The sequence below is a fragment of the Pipistrellus kuhlii genome, unplaced genomic scaffold (assembly GCF_014108245.1).
Source record: "Pipistrellus kuhlii isolate mPipKuh1 unplaced genomic scaffold, mPipKuh1.p scaffold_m20_p_5, whole genome shotgun sequence".
Lineage (NCBI taxonomy): Eukaryota > Metazoa > Chordata > Mammalia > Chiroptera > Vespertilionidae > Pipistrellus > Pipistrellus kuhlii.
The window spans coordinates 27,716,506-27,744,161 of NW_023425551.1; the positions used below are offsets into that span (position 1 = coordinate 27,716,506).

The 27,656-nt window shown below is 37.2% G+C and overlaps 1 protein-coding gene across 7 annotated transcripts in view; it reads left to right on the top strand.

Moving 5' to 3' along the window:
• Positions 1-27,656, top strand: part of HS3ST5 (heparan sulfate-glucosamine 3-sulfotransferase 5) — a 230,965-nt gene that overhangs the window by 33,705 nt on the left and 169,604 nt on the right. The gene's annotated exons all lie outside the window — the stretch shown is intronic.

The following is a 27,656-nucleotide window of genomic DNA, read 5'->3' on the forward strand; positions in this document are numbered from 1 at the left end:
TACGGTCTTTCGAATATTCTGTGATGAAATGGGAGGTATGTAAAGCACTTCTATGGCATATCAAAAGTACAAAGGTTCCCTTGAGGAAAAGTTCATGTGGATTATTTGAGTTGCTAGTTAAACTAACTTTTTTTTTTTTTTCATGGAACATCATGAAAGAATGATTGACATATAAACTATACTTATGCATACTTTGGTATTTTGCAGACATTTTATCAAAAATAAACAAGGTGAGCCTGTCACTTCAAGGAAAACAACTGGCAATATTTGTTACCAATAGTAAAATTCAAACATTCAAATAAAAGTTCTGGGAAACTTATGTATGCTACTATTTATGTGACAGCATCCCAACATGTAGTGACTTTTTTATGATGATTTGGGTAGTGATTTTTTAAAATATATGGTTTTTATTGATTTTTAGAGAGGAATGGAGAAGGAGAGATAGAAATATCAATGAGAGAGAGACATCAACATTAATTCGCTGCCCCCTGCTGGGGATCAAGCCCTCAACTCGGGCATATGCCCTAACCGGGAATCAAACCGATGACCTCCTGGTGCATGGGTTGATGTTTAACCACTAAGCCATACTGGTCGGGCATGGGTAGTAATTTTTTTATAATGAAATGTGTCAACATTTGGAAGACCTGCCGAACTCAGTGCAATATTTTCTCAATGAGTAATGCATGATCTTAAAAAATGTATTGCCAATGGAGTGTAAGTCAGAAATACTCCTGACATCTTATATTTCTCCTAGAGACATTCATATCAATTACAGGAAAATGAATGTGCATATGGAAGCAATGACTAAGTTATGAGTGATTTATTTTTTTCTCTTCTCTGAGGTTCACATAGAATCACACTGCTACTATAGGCAATCATTTCTGTGGGTTTATGAACTCTCCCTGAATGACATCCATTTTTTATAATAAAATGTATTATTTTTTTTTTCTTTTTGAAGCATTGATATAGAGAACCACATCCTAATTTTTAAGAGAAGAATGCAGGCTCAATAGTTAAAGATGATTATTTTTGTGGGTATTTTAGGAATCATAGAATGCATTATCATTATCATTTGTATTTCTTAAGTAATCTTAAGCAATCAGTATTATGGTAAAAACTAAAGCTAAATACATCCAAATTTGCAACAGCCATGTTGTTTCATATTCCTTAGGCTATGTGTCCCCTGGTAAGATGGAATGTGCCCTGATAAAAACAGAAGTGAGGGGGGAAAAATAGTTTTATGTTCTCAGACAAGAGGTTCTTAGTATGTTGAAAAAAGAAAGAAAGAAAGAAAGAAAGAAAGAAAGAAAGAAAGAAAGAAAGAAAGAAAGAAAAGAAAAGAAAAAAAGCCTTTAAAATCTGATGAAAGCCATCGTCACTCTGCCTAGAAATATATAAAAGTACAATATGCTAATTTTTGTAAGTTTAGATTATTATTACTTCCATTTTACTGTCTGAGGATTATACTATAATGGAATTAAGTGTCTGTTCTGTCTCTGCTATGACCTAATTAAGCAGAAGCTAGACCTTACTTTCTACCAAGAATGGAACTTCTCAAATTATATATGCCTTGCTCAGCACTGACTCCCGTGAGCTAAGACAAGTTTTTGAAAGTAGATTAACGTCTGAGAAAATAAGGACAACTGTTACCTAGGACAACACTTTAGCTTCCCAGGGGATGGTAGGGTATCTGAGTATGACCTTTAGAAATAAGTTGACTTTTCGTGGAAATATAACATAGATGTCAAGATGGTTTATAATAATGTATATCATGCTAAAAATGAACTTGCCAACATAGAGAATTTTTTGCAGAATCAACTTTTGAGGAAGGAAATCAGCTTATTATTTTTTAAAAGCTTTACTGAGTTATAATTCCCATAGCATAAAATTTTCCCATTTAAAATGTGCAGCTTAGTGGGTTTTAGTACGTTCACAGAGCTGTACAGCCGTCACCACAATCTACTGGAACATTTTCATTACTCCCCCACAAAAACTCTGTACCCGTTAGAATCACTCCATCCTCCTGCTCTTCAACCCACCAGCCCTGGGCAGCTGCTGATCTGTTTTCTGTCTCTATAGATTTGTCTATCCTGGACATTTCATGCAAATAGAAGTATATAAGATATAGTCTTTTGTGATTGGCTTCTTATTTATTCATTCATCAGTTTATGGATATTAGGATATGGATATTGTTTCTACTTCATGGCCATTATGAATAATGCTACTATAAATATCAACATAGAATTTTGTGTAGGACATATGGTTTAATTTATCTTGGGTATATTACCTAGGAGTAGACTTGCTAGGTCATATGGTAACTCTGTGTTAAATGCATTGAAGAGTTGCCAAAACGTTTTCAAAGTAGCTGTGACATTTCACAATCCCACCAGCAATGGGTGAGGGTCTCCATTTCTCTGCACCCTTGATAAGAAGTTATTCATTGTTCTTGTTTTCCCCATCTAGGAGCCAGTAAAATAGTTTCTCATGGTTTTGAGTTGCCTCTTTTCATATGCTTGTTGGCCATTTGTATGTTTTCTCTGGAAAAATTGCTCCTCAAATTCTTAACCCATTTTTAAGTTGGATCACTTGTTATTTTTATTGTATGTTTTATATTTAAAATGTCCTTTACATATTTTGGATGCAAGTCCCTTGGCAGGTATTTGGTTTTCAAATATTTTTTTCCCATTTTGTGAGTGCCTTTTCATTTTCTTGATGATGTCTCTTGACACACAATACTTTCTAGTTCTGATTAAGTTCATTTTATACAAATATATTTTATTTCTTTTTTCACTTGTGCTTTTGTTGTCATAGCTAAGAAACCACTTCTAAAACAACTGATAAGATCTGTATGTTAAACCATTTTGCATTTAAACCCTTAGAATTATAGACGTGCATTATTTTTTGCCTTGTGCTATATGGTTAGGCTATCTTTACCAGCCCACAAGGATGCCCCTCCCCCTTTGGTTGGTATCAGGCTATGGGAGAGGAAACAGTATTCAGGAAGTGTACATTTTTTAGTGATCAGTTTCGCCCTAGCAGTCACTAGTACTGAACTTAGAAAGGAGCATAAAGCACAAAACTTGTATTTTCTTTTTTATCTTACTGAGAAATTTCAATTATGTTGGATATATTTCTTGTAATGTATGGTAGATTTTAACTAATATCTGATCATTTCAATGTCCCCAAAGGGCATTATTATTGAAAATTCAGTCTTATTCTCTCCAAATAAAGTATTCATTACTGTTATTTAATAGAGGACTAGAGTGTGTGCTCTGAGGTCACACTTCTAGGTTGAATTCTGACTAGCACTTGTTAGCTGTGCACATTTGGGCATGTTTTGTGTTTGAATTCTATAAAATAGGAGTAACAAAAGCATCCAGCTTGTAGAGTTGTGAAAAATAAATGAGATATTTTAGGTAAACTAATTAGAGCAGTGAGACATAGTAATAGATGACAATAATGTTAAGAATTGTCATATTTGTGCAAAATTGACCAAAACAAAATCTGATGAGTCTTTTTTATTGTTGTTTAATTATTTCAGACAAAATGAAATGTGTCTTATAAGATGAACAGCACTATATAGGCATAAATGAAACAGAAAGCATCTTGAGCGTTAATGTACAGTATTTTCACGTTTTTCTTTTTTCTCTTATAAGAATAAATTTCAGCCAAAACCGGTTTGGCTCAGTGGATAGAGCGTCGGCCTGCGGACTGAAAGGTCCCCGGTTCAATTCCAATCAAGGGCACATACCTTGGTTGCAGGCACATCCCCAGTGGGGGGTGTACAAGAGGCAGCTGGTCGATGTATCTCTCTCATCGACGTTTCTAACTCTCTATCCCTCTCAATTCTTCTCTGTGTAAAATGAATAAAACATATAGATATTTTAAAAGAATAAATTTCATCTTCTAGTAGTTAGGAAATTGCCTCTGTCAATTATTTTTTAAATATATATAAATATATATTTTTTTTAATTTCAAAAATGAAGCAAAAGGGAGAGAGATATATAAACATGAATGATGGGGGGAGAATCATTGATTGGCTGCCTTCTGCACACCCATACTGAGGATTAAGTCCCCAACCTGGTTATATGGACTGAGCGGAAATTGAACCATGACCTCCTAGTTCATAGGTTGATGCTCAATCGCTGAGCCATGCCAGCTGAGCCACCTATTTCAATCTTTGTTGTTTAATTTGTTTGAATGCCAAGCATTAAAATAACTCATTAATTAGTCAACATCTTCTCAATTACTTTCAAGTGCTAGGAATATGGCAATATTTTACATATGGTAATCAAAGGTCTTGGAACTACTTTTAGTGACTGCAAATATACTCATCTTTATATGTGACAGTCACAGCAGGGAAGGAGGATGACAGACACCACCAACATATAGAAAAATGCCTTTTAAAAACACTATATTAACCTCTTAATAGTAAAGATAATTCATAGAAAAATTAATGTCGGGTTCTTAAAAGCATGTTCCAGTTACTGTTCACAAAATAATGTGTCAGATCCAATTGTATTCATTATCTGTATTAGTCATTCTAGCAGTTTCAGCTTTGCTGTCTCTATTTCATGAGACTGACATACTATTTTCTAGTGTAAATACTGGGGTAGATGCTTTATTTCTCCATTAGACGATCACTCCTTAAAAAAAGTCACTAGTCATACTTGTTGCCTGTCCCCCCACATCTAATCCTATATAATAGAAGCCTAATATGCAAATCGACTGAGCAGCTGAAAGACGCATAAAATGACCCATTGATATGATATGCACTGACCACCAGGGGGCAGAAGCCCAGCACAGAAGCTGCCCCAGCCTGCAGGCCCCAGGCCAGCCAAGGCAGGTGGCAGTGGGGGCGTGGCTGGCGAATGGGCATTGGCAGGGGGCAGGGCCGCCCCACTGGTCACCACCCAGATTGGCCCTGATCAATGGCCAGGCCTAGGGACCCTACCCATGCACCAATGTCATGCATCGAGTCTCTAGTATAGATATAATACCCTGTAGATTCCTACAAAACCAGGCAATTTTAAAGCTACCAAAGAAGGACCTTCATTAAAGATGGATAAATCCACAGAGTATTAATATAATGTGTGAAAAAGAATGTGTTAACGCTACACTGAAAGAACTGATAAATGTCTTAAAAGACACTTTTCCCATGAGCCCTGTTTCTCGTTCTTGCTCTGAAGTTTTGCTGGTGCCTTCTCCTCTCACCTCTCACACATGCTGTTCATATACAGATGCCTGAGGACACTTCTGGGTTGGGAGTTCCTTCAGTGTGTCTCTGCCATATGTTCAACTTCCTTATTCTAGTACATATTCTCTTAGTTTCAAAAGTGCTTGTTTAATTTCTATCTCTCCCTCTACACTGTAGCCCTAAAAGGCCTACACCATTGCATTGTATTGCTCATTGCATTGTGCTGCTCATTGCATTGTACTGAACATCATATTATGTTGAACATTGCATTGTGTTATGCACTGTATTCTTTTTGTCTAGCATGTAGTGGTGCTAGATGCTAGGTGGTAATTTCTCATATATTTTTTGGATGGTTGAAGTTATGTCTAGCTCTGCCTCTAGCTAGTTATATCATCTGGGGAAGGCAGTCACCTCTCTAGGCCTCTGTCTACCTATCTGTAAAATGATGTGGTTGGACTTGATTCGGGTTTGAAATCAGATGATGCACTTGTTGATTTTGATCCAGAATAATGTTTTTATTTTGTTTGTACCGTATTTTCCGGCATATAAGACGACCACCTAATTTTACAGTTAAAACATAGGTTTAGGCCTATATTCACTGTATAAGATTAGGTGTACTAGGTGTATGGTGTTGCCCCCACTTCCAAGGCAACACCAGTTCTTTTTTTAATAGACCACCTCTCTGACTCTGGCCAATCTGAGCAGGCTTTTTACTAGAACACAGTGTACATGTTCTGTACCCGAAGCTACACTGTGTTCTAGTAAAAAGCCTGCTCAGATTGGCCAGAGTCAGAGAAGCAGTCTATTAAAAAAAGAACTGGTGTTGCCTCGGAAGTGGGGGGTAGTCTTATACAGCCAATATAGGCCTAAACCTATGTTTTAACTGTAAAATTAGGTGGTCGTCTTATACGCCGGAAAATACGGTATTTGTTTGTTTCAGAGAAGCATGCATTCCCATTTGGCTACAGACCCCATCACTGCATTTCAGCTTTCACCCTTGTGTTCTTGTTATCTGACCAGCCCCTGATATACTAGGTGGGGTCCAGCCAGCCTGGCCAGGTGGAGTCTACATGGGCAGTTGGCCAGCCTGCCTGCTGGTTGAACTCCTGGTCTAGAGGACAACTTGCATATTAGCCTTTTATTATATAGGATATACACTGAGTAGCCAGATTATTATGCATTCAGAGATCATAATAATCTGGCCACTCAGTATAAAGATATATAAATAAATTTTTATTCTAAACTTAACAAAAAGTGTGTATAAATGTGTGTACATATGAACATAGAGGCATATTAATAACTTTATGTAATTATGAATATACAAAGGTTTTCTTATTGGGGGCAAAATCAACCATAAAATCTTTGCATAATCCTCAAGATAACTTTATATTATCCTCAATGAATCTGTTTCAAGGTGTGTAGTTACCTCCAGGAGGTATCATTTTATAAATAGCACAGCTTGGTAGAAGAAGCTTATTTGACATGAACCATAGTTTACTCACAGTTGAGTGGAACATAACAGGCCTCTGCTGAATAAAAACGTTAATGTAGCAGTGTAGTTTATACACAGGGAGATGAATAGTTTTAAGTTTCGCACTAAAAATTACAAGAAGTCTACATTTTGTATTTTTGCTGTACTGAGCGGAGTGGCAGCCATTACAATGAGAAATACGTGAGCATTGGAGCACTATTGCTGCCTATTTTAGAACATTCTGCATGGCTAGCTACTTGGGGCATAAATTCACAATAGAAGCAACTTTCAAATCAAATAGAAACCCGGGGGACATACACATGGGATTGTTCAAATAATTGAACTCTCCTCCACTTATGACTATCTTATTTGCCACTTGGTACAGACCTGAAGATTGTTCGAGCTGTGAAGAAGCCACTTGGATATGGTCTGGTGGTCCCTAAGCAATCATTTTACCTTCTGTCACAGCAGACCTAGTTTATAGAGAACTAAGGGGCCCTGTCCTTAAGAATATTAAGGAAGTAATTGCTCATACATGAGTTCCGACTCTGTAACAATTTGATGTTCAAAGCAGCAGTCGCCAGATATGCCAGCTTGTTGTATGTGGCTATGGCCCTGAATAAGTGTTTCTACTATGGAGGGAGCTCTGCCTACCTGAAATGTTTGCAAATGCAGCAAAGTTAAATATTAATAGTCTATTCTCCACATTTGGCCAAATTCCCCTTGTCCTAAATCAAGCACTTAATGTCTTATTAGAGAAGTTTTTAAGGATTTATACTGTGCCTGACATTGTGCTTGCTGTAGAGGCCTACTCACTTAAGAACCATTTATTATTATTTTATAGATAAAATTTTATTGGTTAATAAAAAATGTTATTATCAGATTTAAATAAGGGGATTAGCAAAGATAGGTGTAATTCAAATCCATTTTTTCATTCCTATTCTTCCATTACTTTTACCTTATTTTATTAAGAGTCTGAGTGTGTACATGTATGTGTGCATGTGTGTGTAGGCAAGAAAGAGAATGAAAAAGGAGTGAGTATACACTTAGAATAAAATCTTGTTCTTGGGATAATTTAGTTCTGATGCCAGACACTTGGGTTTGGGTGGGGGGAAAGAGTTTCTAATATCTTATTAATTAGTATGTAAACTATTATCTGTGAGATTAAGCCTCTTCATCTAAAAAAAGAGAACTGTAATCCTCAAATACACAGAAATGTTCACCTTCAGTTATTCTACAATTAAGAGAATAATAATGATATATAGAAAAATTAGACATTTGATCTTTTTAAGAATTTCCAAAAGGCTTTTTTTCACATATTTCAGCCAATGTTAATGAAACATAATCAGTGACTTAATATTGCATAATATTAAAATTATTTCAGAGTCATGAGGATAGCTCTTTCTATATCAGAAACATATCTTTTTAAATAGGTATGGTGGAAACATTTATAACTTCACACTTAGCAAGATTAATTTTGGGAGTTCAGAGGGACACATCTAAAACCATCAAATCCTACCTTTTTCTGACAGCTAGAAGGCCTCCTGTACCTTCTGATCAAACATGTAGCAAGGTTCCACCAGAACACTTCCAAAACCCGTTCATATTCTGGTGGAGTCAGCATTATATTGTTGGCTAGCTTTATTTCTCTAGCTTTTTCTATGTTCAACCAAAGTTCACTTTTCTGTATCAGCTATCTTTTTCCCTAACACTGCCTCCTTGGGACATTCCTCTCAATCTCTAAATATGAGAAACATTCCAAATGTCCTCCAGCTGCCCCTCCTTCAATTGTTTCCCCATGAAGTGCTGTTGAGATTGCATGCCATCCTGGGTTCTTTCTGCATGAAGATTCCCATCCAGCTCTTGCCATCATTTCAAAATCCCTCCATGATATTTCATCAAGCTTCTGATAAAAGCATATCCGTCCTCATTGCTCTTGCTTCTTCACTTTTAATTCACTCCAGAAAGCACCACAGCCTGATTTCTCCTTCAGCCTGGATTCTACTGAAATGTGCCTCCATGGAGTCAGTGATAAACTCCTGAGGACCATATCCTGAATATATCAGTTCATCTCTGCAACCTGTGATCCTTGTTGATTCCTTGAAACTCTTTCCTCTTTTGCAGTCCTAAAACTTGCTTGTCTACCTTTTTCTAATGGTTGTGACTGCTTCATCTCAGGCTCTTCCATGGATGCCCGTTTAAAGGCTGGCACTGTTTTCCAAGGTAGCATCCAGCATCTTTTTGTATATTGCACACATTTACTGAGCAGTGTCTATATGCTGTTTTTTGTTATTGCTCATATTTGGATGACTCACAAAAATGTATGAATCCAGACGACTCTTACAATTCAATTGCCCTGTGAACTACCTTGGCTTAATACCTCCTATAGCTGTCTCCTTATGGGTCATGATGTGCAATTCATGACTTCACTGTGGTGAGGATAAGATTTCTGAAACAAAAATCAATAATTATCCTGAGGGAAAGGCTTAAGGGACTCCCTTTGTCTAAAAAATGCCTTTCAAACACCTTAGTTAGTGTATGAGGCTCTTCATGACTTACAATAATACTTCTCCAATCTCACCTAAAAACCACTTGCCATTTTAAACTCAGTTAATAGCTGTAGAGAATCCAAGCGGAGCACTTCCTCACCTCTGAATCCTGTGCAGATCCCTCTGCCTGAAATCTTTTTTTTTTTTCTCTTTTCCTTCTCTTCACCTGATTACCCCCTGCATCTCAGAGGCTCTGTTCCAGCTACACTGTGGCTCATCTTCCCCAGAACTCAGCTAAGTGCTTCTGGGAGTGCTCCTGGAGTCCCAGCACAGCGCTCTACCCAGCATCCATCACTCTGTGATTGTTCTTGTGCCTGTCTCTCTGCCCACCAGACCACGAGCTACTTGAAGAGGGACTATGTCTTCTCATGTGTGTAACTCCAGTCCTTCATAAAAATGACTTTTGCTTTGGGTAGGTATCTGAAGGAAATTAAATCACTATGTTGAAGAAATATCTGCACTCCCATACTTATTGCAGCATTATTTACATTAGACTAGACAACCTAAGTATTCATCATTAGATGAATAAAGAAAATCTGGTACACACACACACACACACACACACACACCTGAATACTATTCTGCCATTAAACAAAATTAAAGAAGGAAATCTCGCCACTGACAATAAGATGGCTGGACCTTAAATACATTATGCTAAATAAAATAAGCCAGACAGAGAAATACAAATACTGCATGAGTTCGCTTATATGTAGAATCTAAATGGGGAAAAAATGCACAGAAAAAGAGATCAGATTTATGGTCACCAGGAAAACACTTTTTTCATTTTTTTTTTAAATGTACCTATGTAAGATTAGGAATATTAACTAAACTTACTGTGGTAGTCATTTCACAATATATATTAGTCAAGTAATTTTGATGCACACTTTAAACTTATACAGTACTATATTTCTGTTATACCTCAATTAAACTGAAAGAAATTACTTTTGCACTTTAATTTGGGTCTTAACATTCATTCATTTGTTCATTCAATGACCATTTTTTTTGAAAACCCACTATTTACCCAGCTTTACAATGGATGCTGGGAGTATACTGATGAGCAATATAAAAATGGACCGGCCCTGTTGAAACTTACAAACAACTAAACAACCTTGTTATTCCTTTTAAATGTTGTTTATTCATCCCTTATTCCAATATGCCAGAATCATTTTAAATATGTATTGATCTTGCTATAAACCACATCAGTTAGCGTTCCTGTCTATATCTTGTGCAGATTTGTTCCTTAGAACATTTCCTGGAATAGTCGGCATGCACTTAGTGCCAACATTTATATCTCCCTTCATTCTCAAAGCAATTCTATAATGTCAGTACTGTTATTCTCTTCTGACATGTGAGAAAACAGAATCTTGCAGAATTTAAGTCTTGGGCTTGGGAGTGTCGAAGCCAGTTCAAACCCAGAGCCCAAGAGCTTTACACTAAGCTGATCAAGAGGCTCTTTTGTGTCTTCGTTTTAGGCATCGATAACAAATGCTGAATTAAAAAGAGCTGAACACCGAGCCCCCAGGCTGACATTACAGATCTCCTTCCAGGTGACACCAAACATTTATCAGCCGTCCCTCTCCATCTCCCGGTGGGCAGCCCACCTTTCTTTATTCTGTCCCCAAGAACATTTACAAAGGGCTCACTAAATGCCTCACAGAAATTAGTACCCACCTTCTCCGTGTCCCTCTGTCTGCAAGCCCGGCACCCCCACGGCACAGGGAAATGGGCTGAGCACCAGGCCTCATAAATATCTGTCACATAAATGGCCGACTTGACTTTCTTCCCTGTTCTTCCCACCGCATCCTCTAATAACTTGCAGCTGCATAAATGCTCGGTGCAATTACCCTTTAAAACCTCAGGTGTGCTACCTCAGTGACACCATGAATACAAAACAAAGGCTCTCCTCAGAAACCGGATGGCTTCCTTGCATGAAATGTACAGGGTTATGTATGTTCTAATCAGCCTGCTGCTTGGTCCAAAGAAAGGATCTTTGGCGAGGGGGGAGAGGGGATGCAGGGAGATTATAAGGGGTGAATGGGAGAAAAAGGGAGGATATATGTAATACTTTCAACAATAAGGATTTGGACACACAAAAAGAAGAGGTCTTTGAAAACCTATGTTCTTTAACCAGTATTTATACTGAGGTGCTAAGTGGCAGGGCAGGTGGGACTGAACCAGCGATGTTGTAATTTATTTCATCTCCAGAGAAAAGGGGTGTGACTCAGCCTTGTTGGGGATAGTGGTCCGAGGAAGAGGACCCATTTGACAGAGGAAAGGAAGAGCTGCACCCAGAAAGAGTCCCCGAGTCGGGGCGGCTGGATTTCCATCCCCAGTTTCTCACTTGCAGCTTGACATTGCAATCAGGAGGAGCAGTGGGAAGAACTTATAAAATAATAGATTATTTAAATATATTCTTAACAGTGTCCCCCAGGGAGATGAATGGCTTCTTGTTTTAAAAAATGAGTCACACAACACTTGTACATAAAACTCTTTTTTAACATTTCTTAGGCAGATGTGACAATATCAATGGCAATTGTTAAGTTGTAATTTTAGAAATCAAAAATGCTTGCCCAGGAAACCTGTGCTTTAAAAGAAAAATTTAGCACTGAAACTGACATATCATTTGGTATTCAAATCACTGCAAAAAAAAAAAAAATTGTTCATAGCAGTGTGAATTCTCTGAGGACAAGGCTAGTGAGGACCGGCGACTGAATTGAATAACCTTGAAGAAAATAAAAACATTTTGGGATTACCTCTTACCGTGTGATCTCCTGTTAGTACTGCATTTTAGCCTGATCTTGATCAGAAAGGCATAATTCATAGAAGAAATTTCAGAATAGGACTTCATCTGGTTAATATTTTACTATGCTATCTTTAAAGAAAAATCTGAATTCTCCCCCTCAAACCTAACTGACTACTGATTATTCTGAAACTCCAATACAGAACAATGATTTACTGACCCCTTTGTCTTCTTCAGCCTGTGCTACTGAGAGCAATGGATTTGGTACAGGACATTTTAACAGCTGACTCATCCTGTGTGTAATGTGTCTTTCCAAAAACCACTTTGGCATGTAAATTAGATTCTAAAATGTAATTACCATTGAACTAAAAGAAATATTCCCTTATATGTAGTTGAATCTCTATTTATATGATCATTTTGAAATAGTGCACTTTTGCAAAACTTACAAGAAAATGCCACCATAATTGTACTGCAAGTCAGTGGCCACTGAGGACAGAGAATTCTTGTATAAGAAGATGATGTAGCCTTTTTGCTCCCCAGAGCTCATATAATCATTATTATAAAAGAAATATACTACTTTTGTTTTTCATTTGAAGTATGGTACTCATCACTGTATTACCCATTGGATATTTTAGTTAAGACATGTGGCCAAGAGAGGTGCTTGAATGTAGAATGCTTAACTTTGATTTCAAAGTTCATAAAAAAAAAGTTTGGAAAATTCACATCATATCTTGTTTAACCTTTCTGACTTCAGCTCTGCCCACCACTTAGTTAACGACATAAAGTATAAGTAACATTTGTACTGGTAGACCATGTTTCTATAGTTGAGAGAGCAGGTTCTGGAAGGCACTTGTCATTAGTCTTCATGAAGAAGAGACACATAGTGAGGCTTAATGCCCTCCGCTGACACACTGACACAGGTTATGATTGATTTGAGGTTTCGTCATCTGAGATTTACAGGGAAACCAGCCTTGTGGAGTGGTTCCTCTGCAGCCTGTCTGAGTCAGGACAGGGTGGCAGAAGCAGGGGACTGCTTGGTGAATCAACTCCATCAGTGCTTGCTTCCTGGCGTGTCTTAAAAAGACTAAGTGAAAATCAATGGTGGAAGGTATTTAACTGTTATAACTTTAATTTTTAAAATAAATATCCAGACTTATTTTCTTTATTTTCTTTCCTTTTTCTTGATTTCAGAGAGAGGAAGGGAGAGAGAGATAGAAACATCAATGATGAGAGAGAACCATTGATTGGCTGCCTCCTGCACGCCCACACTAGAGAATGGAGCCCCAAACCAGTGTCTGTGCCCTGATGGGAAATTGAACTGGGATCTCCTGGTTCATAGGTCGACACTTAACCACTGAGCACACAAGCTGGCTATTTTTTTTATTTTAGAACATTTAATAGATTCATGTTTCTTGGACTTGCTGGCTGCACACTTTGCTGATATGGAAGCAATTGCAGCATTGTCTTTCCTACTCAAGGAAGAATTTATAAATAGGACTAATCAGTATCCAATGTGTGTTATTTTTTAACTGGTGATTGAATTATCTTTTACATTTCTAGTATAAAAACCTCAATGTTGTATTATGATACCGCCTATGAAATAGATTTTAAAATAAGTGTACTCCAGACTGAAGAGTATAACATTAAATAGAGAAACTCAGTTAGTGGTTAAATATATGCATCCATTCAAATAGTTTACCAACCAGCATTTATTGAAGGTTTATTGTATGTCAGGAACTGTTCCAGTAACGATGTTTTGAACATCTCTTCTGTCCCAGAAATCATGCTAGGCATTTATAATACAAAGCTCATAAAATAGAGTCTGTGTTCTTAAGGAGTTAAGGATGTGTGCAATTGAAAGTAGGAATGATTGATTGGTAGCCAATTAGGTCAGGGCAAAGCCCTAGAGTTAGTGGCCCCCATCACCGTTGGGCTGAATTCAAATTCTTAGGCAAAGACTAATTCTAACATCCCACTTGTTTGGGGAATGGCAACAGGAGACAGCAGGCCAGAGATTCTGGAAAAGAGTGAGGCTGTAGATAGCATAAGTGCTAATAAGTCTTGGTTTGCTGACATGTGTTTAGGACAAGTGACTCCATTTTGGGACTGCTTTTTAAAAAAAAAAAAAAAAAACTCAAACTCACAAAGTTCTTGGGTCTTACATTATATATCTATGTTATCTATATCTGTACATCTTTATGTCTATCTGTTTCTCTGTCTCTGAATGGAAGCTCAGGACTCCAAGTGCAAACGTTCTAAGATATGGGAAGTGGAAGATACCATTCTCTTATGCCCTTTTTTCATTCTGGAAAGATAATTTTTTAAGAGAATATTTTTAAGCCTTCTTTAAAACGTTTCTGTCTCCTGGCAATCATGCCAATATACTTAATTTTGTTTTTAAAACCATAAGAAATCCCAAGTATAACTTAGTTATCAGTGGTTAGTGGGATTTGGGGTACATATAAAACAATATAAAATATGCCATTGCATTTTCTGATTTGAGCTGTGGAGAAACACACCCAGGTAACTTTGACATGCAGTAATTCCCCTTTGGTTTCCTTTCCTAAAGAGTGTATTTTATAATTCACTGTTAATCGAGGAAAGGATTATTTTATAGAATGCTATTTATCTGTTGCTTTCACTGGTACAATACATTACCTAGCATTTTTTACAATTGTAATGGATTAATTATGCATGTGCTCTATGTATTAGGTATTTAAATAAATAGCTATAATAACTCCTGACTTTCTCAGCTACCCAGAAATAACTGTCATTTCTTCACATTTATAGTGAATATGTGAGTGTATGTGTGTGTGTTTAAATAGCATCTTCACACATTACTAGTTTCAGAAGGAAAAAATTTCAAGGACTATTCCCTCTAAAGCTTTTCGGTGGGAGAAGATGAGAAACTGGGCAGAGGAGACATTTCCATCTTACTACTGCATACTACACAATTAGGTACTTTATGGGGGGTTTTATGTTTTCTATAAAAATAGCCAGCATTGGACATTTTCAGAAATAGGATATTGGACTGATCAGATCATTGGTCAGTTCTGCTATGGTAATTTCTGTTTTCCTGAAGAGGATGGTGTTTGCTCGATTTGAATAAATGTCAGATAATAGAGCGAATTCTTTGTTTAGGCTCCTTGAATCACGCACCATTCAAGGAACAGCCATACTACAAGGTGTCTTACTTGGCAAACTCCTTCTCTTTCAAGTGCTTTGGTAGGGAATTGCTTAATGATGCGAGAACAGGTTCATAGTATGTTATATGGATAAAAACAACATTATAAAACAGTATATAAATTACTCTCCTTTTATCTTATACCCACAGAGGAAAGCCTTATGTTATGGACTTGCGGTAATGATCACAGTCTCTGGCATAGTTCAGAGGGCCCAAGTTCAGATCAGCTTCTCCACTTATGGGGCCTTTTACCCAGAGCAAGTTAGTAAACATCTCTGTGCCTTAACCTTCTCTCTTGCAAAATGGAGATTATGAGGGTTTGTATATTAGTGTATGTGTGTGTGTGTGTGTGTGTGTGTGTGTGTGTGTGTGTATATATATATATATATATATATATATATCTCCAGAGACTGATGTAGAGTAAGTGCTCATATTGTTAAAACTATATTATTTTATTATTAACACATATTAATAGTGCTTATCACTGAATAATCAGACCTAAAAGTTACTTTTATTTCCTTTCTTTTAACTGTGCTTTCTAAATTGTTTAAAATGCGCATGAATAAAGGTTAACTATGTCATTTTATTTAACTGAAAGAAAACCAGGCTAATCCTCTAATTTGCCTGGAAATCCAGCATAACCCCAGTCATCTTTAACATCTTCTAAAGGGAAACTACTTTGCATTATTTTAGTTTTCATTTCATTTTCATCTTTTTACTTAATGCATTAAAATTGGAGTGTTACTAAGTGACTAAGAGCTTTACAGCCCTACAAATGTAAGCTTAGCACAAAAAAGTAAGAAGCTTTTTTTCTTCTTAAAATGTTATTTATAATAATAAATATTAAGACAAACTTTTTATCATTTGTTGTAACTTTCTAACTTCTAAAGTTACTTATTTAACTGAAAGTGAGTCACAAGAAAAATGTAAAAAGCAAAATTATATGCTTAAAGGGGAAAATGTTTTTAGCAAGTCACTGTTTGTTAATTCAAGGTTAGTTTATAGCAACTAAGAATGAAAATTGACAATGCATACATTTAATTGGGAAGAAAAATAAGTCTTTTCCCAGTAGAGCATAACCATGCCTATTTTCTTTTTATTTTGCTACACAAATTGATTGATATATAATATGATATTCTTGGCTAATCTATATTACTTAATAAAACTGGCATATATATGAAAATGGTACCCTAATCGGTTTGGTTCAGTGGATAGAGCGTCGCCCTGCCAAATGAAGGGTCCCAGGTTCGATTCCAGTCAAGGGCATGTACCTTGGTTGCAGGCACATCCCCAGTAGGGAGTGTGCAGGAGGCGGCTGATCGATGTTTCTCTCTCACTGATGTTTCTAATTCTCTCACCCTCTCTTATCCTCTCTGTAAAAAATAATAATAAAATAAAATAAAATATATATTTTTTAAAAAGAAAGTGATGTGAAAATTGAATATTCTAGCACTTTAGAGAATGAGTCATATAATAGTGTACACTGATTACCTTGAACTACAGACCAATTTGAATTTTATAGATGTTTTCTCTGCTTTCTTTTCTAATTTACTTTTATTAAACTTAGTGATTTTACCCCTCAAATTTTTTTTAAATATATTTTTTTATTGATTTTGTACAAAGAGGAAGGGAAGAAATAGTTAGAAACATCGATGAGAGAAAGTCATCGATCAGCTGGCTCTTGCACACCCTTTACTGGGGATATGCCCGCAACCAAGGTACATGCCCCTGACCGGAATCAAACCAGGGATCCTTCAGTCCCCAAGCTGACGCTCTATCCATTGAGCCAAACCAGTCCCGGCTTACCCCTCAAATTTATGTTCTACTCTGATCTGTAAGAACGATATACATGCGTGTATGTACTATTTATACACACACAAATTTACATATTTATAGATGTACTTATACATATACATATATGTGCACACAAGTGTATGTGTATCTGTGTATTTTAGAAAGATACATTGAGGATTTCCTTTTTACCTCTACAAAATACGTTTATTCTGCTTATAAAGACTGTTTATCGTTTTACTTTCCACAATTTATGTGGAAGACATTATAGAGATTTGCAACGCTGATATTAAAGGAGCTTTTAGCTCTTTTCCCTGGATCCTGCCATCACAGACCCAGGCTTTGGGGATGTGGGTGAAGAGATGCACAGTGGAAACTGACCAGTTTCGTTATGACTGAGACTAAATCTCTTGGCTCAGGCTAGCCTCTCAATTCGCAGCACAATTCTTTGGGAATGAATGATTTTATAACTGGCTTCTCACCATAAAAAAAGGCCACACTTAAAGAAAAAAAAACTTTAAAAATATATGACTTGTAACAGCTCTACAGTTAGCACCAAAAAATACTGCCTTTGTAAAATAATGGCTCAATGCTGCATAAAGCCTCCAGGTCTGTGCCTTGTGAATGGGTTTGTCAATGAAGAATGCATTGTTAGTGTGAAAAATGAAGCCAATAAAGATTTGGTATCAAACTTTAAAATTCTGTAATGGGTTTTAAGTTCTTCCTAGATAGGAAGCTAAGCATTTTCTAGTTAATGGTATGTGTGAGCCCATAATCATTTACTTATCCTTTAAAGGAGGATTTAAACTTTTGTTTTGTTTTGTTTGTCTTGACATTGAATGTTAAAGACCAGATTCCTGGTCAATCACAAGACAGATATACCAATTAACACCCAATAATTAGACCTGCTCAGTGATGGAACTGGTAGGAATCGTTGAGTCCTTCATCAGCTTTTCCAAACCCAGAAGTATATGCAATGTCATTTTGAGTAAGTTCTTAGTATATGTATTTTCTGCTGAAATAATCCACCTGCTGCTGCAAATAATTTGGGGTTCTTTTTGGAGATATGTCATTTTTGATATTCTAAAATACTTTTTAAGAGCATTTCTCACTATAGGCAATATCTTCCACAAATTCTCTGGTTTCCACATTTAAACAAATTCTCTGGTTTCCACATTTAAATATATTCTTCTTCCCTGTCTTTTCCTTTGCTCTGAAAACAACAGATTTTCTTTGTGTAGAAAAGAAAAGGGAATTCCACTGTCTATTGTGTTATAAACTCAGAAACATCTTCTGTAAGCTAACAGACAGAAAAAATGCTTCCAAAAAGTATCTTAACTGAATGAATTGTAGTATAAACCAAAGGTGGTTTCTTTGGTTACATAAAAAAATAAAATAGCAAAGAAATCTTAATTTATTTATATATATATATAATTTAGAGAAAACTTTCCTGGATATGATTCTGCTTGTTACAAGTTCTCAACAGTGTTTGTATTGGCACTCCCAATGCACAGATGAGAAAACTAAGTGTCCAAGAGGCCCTGAAGGTGGTGAATGATAACCCAGGCCTATGAACATGGTAACCTTTAATCCAAGGATAATACATATTGTCTGGATGCCAACTTTAGTTACAAAGTCACAATGACAACCCAAAACCAGGCTAGAAATGAGAGTCAGTGGAAATTAGAGTAGGTATTTTAAGCAAAGCCTAAAAAACTAATCCAATACCGATTAGTTTTTTAGGCTTTGCTTAAAATATTAAAGACTTATGTATTAAAATAGCATGCACCCATGTTAACTCTATGTAGCTTCGGCAGGAAAGATCAAGAATTCTCCTGTTGGTTCCATTTTAGAAGTGAAACCAAATTAACAGCTTAAATTTGGGAGAAATATATTTAAAAGTCCTTTAATTCTGGTCACAATGTATATAAATTATATTACTTTTGTAAAAAAAAAATGGTTTAGAGAATGAAGCTATACTTGAAAAACTTCAATTATGAGTGTTCCTTGGTTCTGTCCTTTAATAATGGGAACAAAGGGGAAAAGAGAGGATGGGAAAGGTGGCGAGGAAAAGCAGAGACAGAAGGAAAAAATTAAATCAAATTGGTAAGAAGACAGCAGTTCCAGGTGCACCTCAGTGGGCCAAACAGAGCATTCAGCACAGTCTATTAACATGCCCTTGAATAATTCAAACTTTCAAACCACAGGAAGAGGCTTTCCAGGAGGAGGGAAAGTCGCCATAATTAAACCTTCCCTGGCATGAAGGCAGCTGTATCCTCCGACAGACCCGGAAACTGGACATGGCCTACCAGCCGGAGAGAGCAGGGACGCTGTGGTGCGGCTCTGTGTGAGGAGCATTAGGTTTATATTGGTGTTCTCCAATTATAAAGTCAATTCTCTGGATACCAGCTCCTTTTACATATTAATGGCCTAACCCTTGGCATATGGTAAGAATTCAGGATTCAACTCTGAGGCTCTTGACAAAGGAATAGTGAGTTCAGAGATGCCAGTGGCCGCATATTATATTTTTGAAAGGTTGCTTTCAAAATAAACAAGAAGATGAGTCCCCCCCGCCACATCCAAATACAATTAATCTTAAGAAAAGATATTTCTTTGCTTAGTATCTCTACATGAGATGCTTAGGAGTTTCCAAATATTACACACACACACACACTCAAACGAATAGTTTCTGAATATGTTAAATTTTTAAAATGGAGATTATTCCTGTGTATACATTCCTTTCTTTAACAAGCCTAAACACCTTCCTCAACTCACCCCTTTATAGTGTTCAACCTCCCTCCCCTTGATTTTAATTTATCCAAATGCAGAGACTCATCAGCACCTTTTTTTTTTTTTGAAGGTGCTTATTTTTCCCCTTTAGTGCATTTCCTATGTGTAATTTCCTGCCATCTCCCAAGTGCCTTTCCACAAGTAGGCTCATTGTCATGCTTGTTTGCTGGGTGTTGAATGCACCAAAAGGCCTGTACGAAATAAGCAATTCAGTGTATTCCTGGAGGCCTTGCCAGACTTAGAGAAGCTAAAACACATTGCGGTGTCCCCTTTGGGACTTCACACCATGCCTAGGCTAAAGAAGGTAGAAAAAAAGAGGCAAGCCTACCTTCTATTTCCTCTCTCCTTCGCTGAAAGAGTTAAGACTGTACCTCTCTCTTCGTGTTCGATTTCCCCCTCCCCCATCTCCCGAACATCAGTGCGATGGTGAGCTATTTTCCAGGCAGCTACAGGGGATGGGATCATATTATAGAAATGGGAAGCAAGGAATCTGAAGTCTACTTCTTTGCTTCGGGGAGGAAAGTAGTTTATTTTTATCAAGCTCTTTAAAAGCTGGTCAGAAAGTTTCCATGGCCTTTCAAAGGATCGCTTCATTACTCTCAGGACAACCTTTAAAACTTTCATGATAAAACTTCATTGGACAGGATCTAATTTCAAGAATTAGATCCAGTCAAAATCAGTTTGGCTCAGTGGAGAGAGCATTAGCCTGCGGACTGAAGGGTCCCAAGTTCCATTCCTGTCAAGAGCATGTACCTTAGTTGTGGGCACACCCCCAGTAGGAGAGGTGCAAGAGGCAACTGATCAATGGTTTTATCTCATTGATGTTTCTAACACTCTATCCCTCTCTCTTCCTCTCTATAAAAAAATCAATAAAATATATATTTTTAAAAAATTAGATCCAACGTTGTAGACAACATTGGCATACTTTGTAAAATATAATTCATGTTGAATCAGATATTTTAGTTAAGGGACATGTTACCCTCATTGGCACCCACATAGCTTTCACTACCGACTAAAAAGATGCAGTACAAGAAAGCAAGTGAAAAATATTTTAGAATGCATTTCTTATTCTGAATTTCCAAATTAAATTACAGCTGAACTCTCAACTTATAAGGTCATTGTCTTACCTTAAGGAGCAGAAATGACTGGCCTCATCATGTAACCACAAACCCATTGACCTGAAGCTCTCACACAGACAGACTGCATTGTCACTCTGATGATTGTGTAACTTACCAGTTTTCATGATTCCTAAAGGCTCAGTCTACAGCCCAAGGTGCCCTATTTCAGTTTTAATGCTGATTTGTGAATAAGCAGGTCAAATTATCTTCAAAGGCATGAAAATTGAAATCAGGTCTCTGAAGGCTCACCCAAAAGGTAAGAGATGGAGTGCAATATTTGCCTCCTTCAAAAATACCATACTCTTGAACTTTTTGAAAACAATTGTACTGAAATAAACTTTACATCATTTACAATGTGGAAGTCAGAAATGTAGTTGGAAATTGAATAATTCAACATTCAGAAGACTCGGTAATAATCAACTACGGGTCTGGCAGAAGACTGATTTTTAGACCAGTTTTACTAACTGGATTTGGGTAATATCCCCTGGCCATCATTCTCTTCCCCATAATGTGATCTGGGTCCTCTCCCCTTTGTGTGGTGGATGGGAAGCTACCTTCCCCGTCTCAGCTGTAGCAAAACTCTCATGTGTTGAAAGCCTCCATAATGCTGACCCAGAGACTCCTTTCGGGCTCAGGCCACCATGTCAAATCTTATTTTAACTCCTTTAGCTGCCAAATGTTGACCTAGATCATCTTCTCCATCCTTAACATAGCTAAAAAGGCCCATCCTGAACTGGCTTCTGCTTGAGTTGCCTCAATTTTCCATGCTCTGTCCATGCTTCAGTCACTCAGAAGGACTTTCCCCTCCCCACATTCTTCGTTTGCTTTCGCTCTGTATGGGAAACCTTTTTTCCTATATATTTTCTCTCCCTCTCTCTCTCTCTCTCTCTCTCTCTCTCTCTCTCTCTCTCTCTCTCTCTCTCTCTCACACACACACACACACACACACACACACACACACACACACACATCTTTAGCCTGGACAACTCCCAGGGCTCACATAGATATCATTTCGCTAAGAAGCCCTCCTAGACTAGTTTGGCTGGTCTTCTATATTCTTTCCTAGTACCAGGGCAATGTACTCTGGCTTTGGTCTTGTTTATCATTCTGAATTATAAGCCTGTCCTTTCCTGCTCTATGTGGGAACTCTTCCCTCCCCACTCCCTAAGCCGTCGGAGGCTAGGGAGAAGGACTTATTCACCCAGGTGTTCCTACCACCTGCCCCAGAGTCTGCCACAGAGCAACTTCTCAGTAAATATTTGTGGAAGCAAACTGTTTGAAGCCAGCTTGTGTAAACTCTCTCCCAACTTCTGAAAGGTAGCTGTCCCTCACCCACCAGGTCATGGCACCACCACAGGAGACATACTTATTTCTGTCTAGCTCACATTCCCTGCCCATCCTTTCAAGGTAATTCCTTCCATAGTGGGTTGTGTCCTAACCACAATTAAGAGGTTCTCCTAAAGCCACGGTAGACAAACTGTGACTCGTGAGTCACATGCGGCTCTTTGGCCCCTTGAGTGTGGCTCTTCCACAAATACCACAGCCTGGGAGAGTCTATTTTGAAGAGGTGGCATTAGAAGAAGTTTAAGTTTAAAAAATTTGGCTCTCAAAAGAAATTTCAATCATTGTACTGTTGATATTTGGCTCCGTTGTGTTTGCCAACCACTGTCCTAAAGCAATAAAATAATGACAATCTTCAGCTGCTGACAAAGATGTGGAGACTGCCCAGAATGGATTAACTCCCCTTTTTGGTGTTGTCATCATTTAAAACTCATTTCAATTGAACAAAAATCTGGGACAGCCTTGCTCTACTCCATCACCAATAGTCTACATTTAGATCCTTGTATAACACACAAAGCACAGGTTCCAACTATTTTTCCCTAAATAGAAAGAAGAGGTTATAGTGAGAGTTGAAATTATGCTTCCGTTGCAGAGCCCCCCAGGGCAATTTGCTGCTCCACGTTCCTCTTGCACCATGTTAAGAACAAGCATGACTTACAAGGCATTTCCTGAAGCAGCCCTTTCCCATTTCAGTATCATTACAGACACCGCCTTGCTTTAAATTCAACGTGATAAACAGGCAAGCACACCCATCTATTGATATATACCTATTGACATGGGTGTTGATTTTTCTTCTAAAGAAATATGAACTTGGAATAATCCTGATGTTTTGAAATACCAAAGTAGCTGTGGATTTTTTGTCTAATTATTAACTAAAGAGATAGATTACTTCTTGTCATTAAAATCTGGTATTGATTAGCAGTCCTATAGTGCACTGCATATTTATCTAAGTGGAATTGATGCAGTCAACTAGACACAGAATGAAAAGAGGTTATGCTTGTAGTGCTACATTCTTTACTAAGCTTTGGAGAGTTTCCTAAGTGGTGAATTATGGATAAATGAATTGCATTGGCCATATCCTGTCACTTGATGTGGAGAACACATTTCAGTCTGGTTTTCCTGCATATGTGCATGAATTTTTTTTACAAAGAAGTATGTTTCCCTAGCCTTTGTCTTTTTTAATGGAAATTCACTCAAAGGTTCTTATCATTCCCTATCCATGTCACCTCCTCAGCCATATGCTCTCTCTGCCTTCCCTGCCAACAGCCTTCAGCTTTCTAGTGGAAACAGGTCTTAAGGAATCTGGATACAGCCGATAAACAATTAAAAACCCTAGAGATTTGTTATAAGAGTTTATGGTCTTACACTGTCTTGATTTTTTTAAAGAGGAATGAAGTATCAGTACTTTTGAAATGAATATAAAAAGGCCTCACATCCCTCCCAGATTGCTAAATTAATCTCCTTTTTCCTTTTACTTTGTCTTATTTTACTATGTATTAGAGATAATTTTTTTTTCTGTTCATTTTGACTCACACCTTGTAAGGCTGTGGGGTTGGCAAGCAAAATAATACACAAAATGCAGCCCCCTAAGGCAAAGAAATTAGCAATAGCGACAAGAAAAAGAATAATGCCTTAAATTGCCTACATTCAAATTCAAGAAGTGGAAGAATTGAACAGCAAGGATTTCTATTGATTTTGACATATTTTTTATTATAGCACAGTGTTCATTTATGGAGCTATATAAATCTCATAAGAATAATTGAGGAGCACATGTAAGTCTGCTCCTGGCCCCTTCCGGGTCTCCTCCCTCATGACTTCTCCGGGGTGTCAGCAAGCAGCTGTCAGTCATGGGTGGCTGTGTTTAATCATCTATTGTTTCTCGAGCTAACCTGCCCCTCTGGAGCCTGTCCCAGGTGGCCTTTACCAAAAATAAGAAATGAGAGCCACCAGGCTCTCTCATCACTGAAGATTGGTGTGACCTTTTCATGTTTGAGGAATTTTAAAATATATTTTAAAACATCGGAGTAAGAAATAAGTCATCGTTTTAAAATTGTTGTGATTATTATACCTAGACAAGGCTCAAGAGGGGATGTAAGAATAACTAACTCATTCAAAATATCCTTGAGTAATACCTGCATGTGGCTGTTCCCTAAGTCATTGGAATTTCCATGTGTGTACTCAAGCATGGAGCAGTGTAGAATGAAGTCCCTTATTGCGAACTGTTCCCTGTTTTCTTTTGCCTATGAAACATTTTGTGCAACAAACATCATAATCCAGTTTATTTTTATTAGATAGAAATGATAAAGTTGTAACACCAAATAAAAAAAGGAAAGTGACTAAGATTTTCACTTATACAAATGCAAGGGTTTTATTCTTGTTAAAATTACTGTTACTGGCAGTATAACTACTGTTCTAAGTGGCCATGTATTTCCTATTGTAAAAAAACAAACAAACAACAACAAAAACAGTCAAAGTTATATAATGCCGATTTCTTCTTTTTCCTAGATCTGCTTGTTACTTATTGGCAATTGACATTGTAACCAAAGAGACCCACCCCTGGTTACAGAATTTTAAAAGAATTAAATCAAGATTTTTTTTTCCAAAAAGCTTTAATAATGTGTCATCCTTATTAGGGATGGAAGTGATTCTGCAAATATTTGGAACATCAACATGACAAACTGTGAATCTTAGGGATTCCTTTTATATCTTTCTAATTGGTCTTAAAAGAAAACAAACAAAACACCAAAAACATTCTAACTGCAGACTTTCCCTCAATAGAAAGAGAAGACAAACTGGGAGAAGGTAAAGCTAAAATAGGTTGCACTGATGTTCATTCTTTGCCAAATGCACCTTTCCCTTCACATGGTAGTGGCTGTACTTGGGGATTTGTCCTGATGCGATTAGAGATCATAATGTTTTTCAATACTCTCTAAATGGACCCCACACTCAACATCATTCCATTTCATTGTTTTCTTACATGAATAGAGAGGGATAGAGAGAGAGCAACTATTTCATCAAAAATGGGGTTGGTGGATCGAGTAGGAAAGAGAGAACAAATGCATGTACTTGGAAAACAGGCCTTTTTGTGCCCAGTAGACCCCAATCTTAGCTGTAGGAACTGTCCTTTAGTTTATGAAATTTGTGCTATAAAGAGGAAACTGTAAATGTGGTGCTGAGGTAATGTAAGGTATTTCACTTGGAAATTTTCACCAATTTCTGAGAGGTTTTCCCCTCTCACAGCTTTCAGAGATTTAGCTGTGGCACATCTTGGGATGATTTACCTAAATGGAATTTCCACTACTATAAATTCTTTTCTTTTTAATAGCTGGTTAGTAGAATACCTTGTCTTGCATAAAAGCATGAGTTAACCATTAGTTAAAATGGTACTAAACACTTATTCTCTCACCATGCAGATATTTATAGGATAGCTAATTCATTTAACTATCTTATAAATAGTCTTGAAGAAGTCACTTAATTTCTCTAATCTTTGGTTTCAATATATTTTTATTTATTTTAGAGAGGAAGGGAGAAGAAGAGAGAGCTAAAAACATCCATGATGAAAGAGAATCATTGATTGGCTGCATCCTGCATGCCTTCTACTGGGGATCCAGCCCACAACATGGGCATGTACCTTTGACCCAAATCAAATCTGGGACCCTCAGTCCATAGGCTGATGCTCTATCCACTGAGCCAAACTGGCTAGGGATATAATTTTTTGTTTTATAAAAGAACTAAAATAGACCTGAGAGAGGGTCTTCAGGTTCCCAATCTTGCCATCTATATTTGTCACTTTTTCTTTATTTTTGGTGATTACCCTCGACCCCAAACTTGTGAATTTTGACTCGCCAATAAACAGTTCTCAACCAAAATATACTGGTTGAATATTTTAATCCCCAATTTATTGTCATCGTTGTTAATTCTTAATAACCTACTCTTGGTAACCTAACTTAAATGTCATTTATATGGCTCCATTTTTCCCTATAATGAGTATGAGCATCTTGACTTTATATCTATGGCTGAAAATGTTATGATAGATACATATACTTAATATTTTTGAGATGGAGAAAGCCTTGCAAATTAAATAGGCTTCAGGAAGGAAAAAATAAGGCTTAGAATGGCCAAGTGAGTTGCCCAGACTCACACTGTATAGAACTTCCTTGGACCCCATTCCAGAGCTGTCTTTACTGCACATGCAGTCTCCTCCTGCCTATCAAAGTTAATTTAAATAAATCTTACTGCAATATTTTCATTTCGGATATTTAATTTTTTCAGTACGTACTGTGGGCTCATATTGGATGACCATAAGCATACATCAAACTGAATCAAAATGAAATTTTATAATGCAGTACAAAAATGCTATTTTAGTAATTTTTCTTAACACAAAACCTAAAGATTCTAAAATGGATTTTTAAAAGTTTCTTCCTATATTTTCACTGAGATGGAAATCAATAAAATCACAGTGCTTTTATAGAATGGTGCAGAGAGAATGTTTTTATTTGCAATAGACTAAAGTACTGATTGTATTATTATAACTTGGCTTATATTAGCAAAATTGGCCAAGTCTACCTCATTAAGTTGCATTTGAGAAGTGAGCTCTTCCTTTTCCTGGTTTACTCATTCGAATACAGGAATCCTTAGCCTCATATTAACTTCTGACATTGTTCACAGACCACTCTGGTGCCAGACAGCAATGGTGCCACCACAGAGAATTTGATTATAACTCAAAAGCTAAATAGTATCTGGCTATGCTAGATCAATATTAGAGTTGGAAGGCGCAATTTGAGCTTTGAGCATGAGTCCAATGTTCAAATTGCCCTTGACTGACCGTGGAGGCACCGATGAAGGCCAAAAGTGACCAAATTGCTGGGTAAATATTAAGTCCATTATCAAGCCAGCAAAAGGTTGTGTGACAGTGTATTAGTCACTCTCGCCCTCTGGGCCTTGGTTCTGTCATCTGTAAACTGAGGGCTTTGGACTCGATGATCTCTAAAGAACAGCCATTCTAAAATTATATTAATGAATCTATGATAGCCCCTGGGGTGTACTGATAACCAGAAATTATACGGGCAGCTGCCAAATAGCACACATAGCTAAATGGACTCCCGTATATTTCATTATTATTTAATATTCTTCTTTCTAAGGTTTCCAGCCTTGCTCCAATAGCTAGAGAAAATTGAGTATGTTGGGAATAAGCTCAGGATGCCATATGGTGAAACTGAAGGGAAATATGGCTGCTACTTTCTAAATACACTGGGAGCAGTGGTTCTTCTAATTTTATGGCTTTAACCCTTTGAGAATTTGAGGAAAGTTGTAAACTGTTCCTTCCAAGAAATTACACCAACTGCCCAAATTTTGCTGAAATTCAGAAAGCTCATGGAACTCTCTAGAGCCATCTTTGTCACATCCCTTTGAAACATCCCTGTTTTGATGGTTGGTATATATTGATATATGGTGGGCTTTCCATAGCATTGTCAT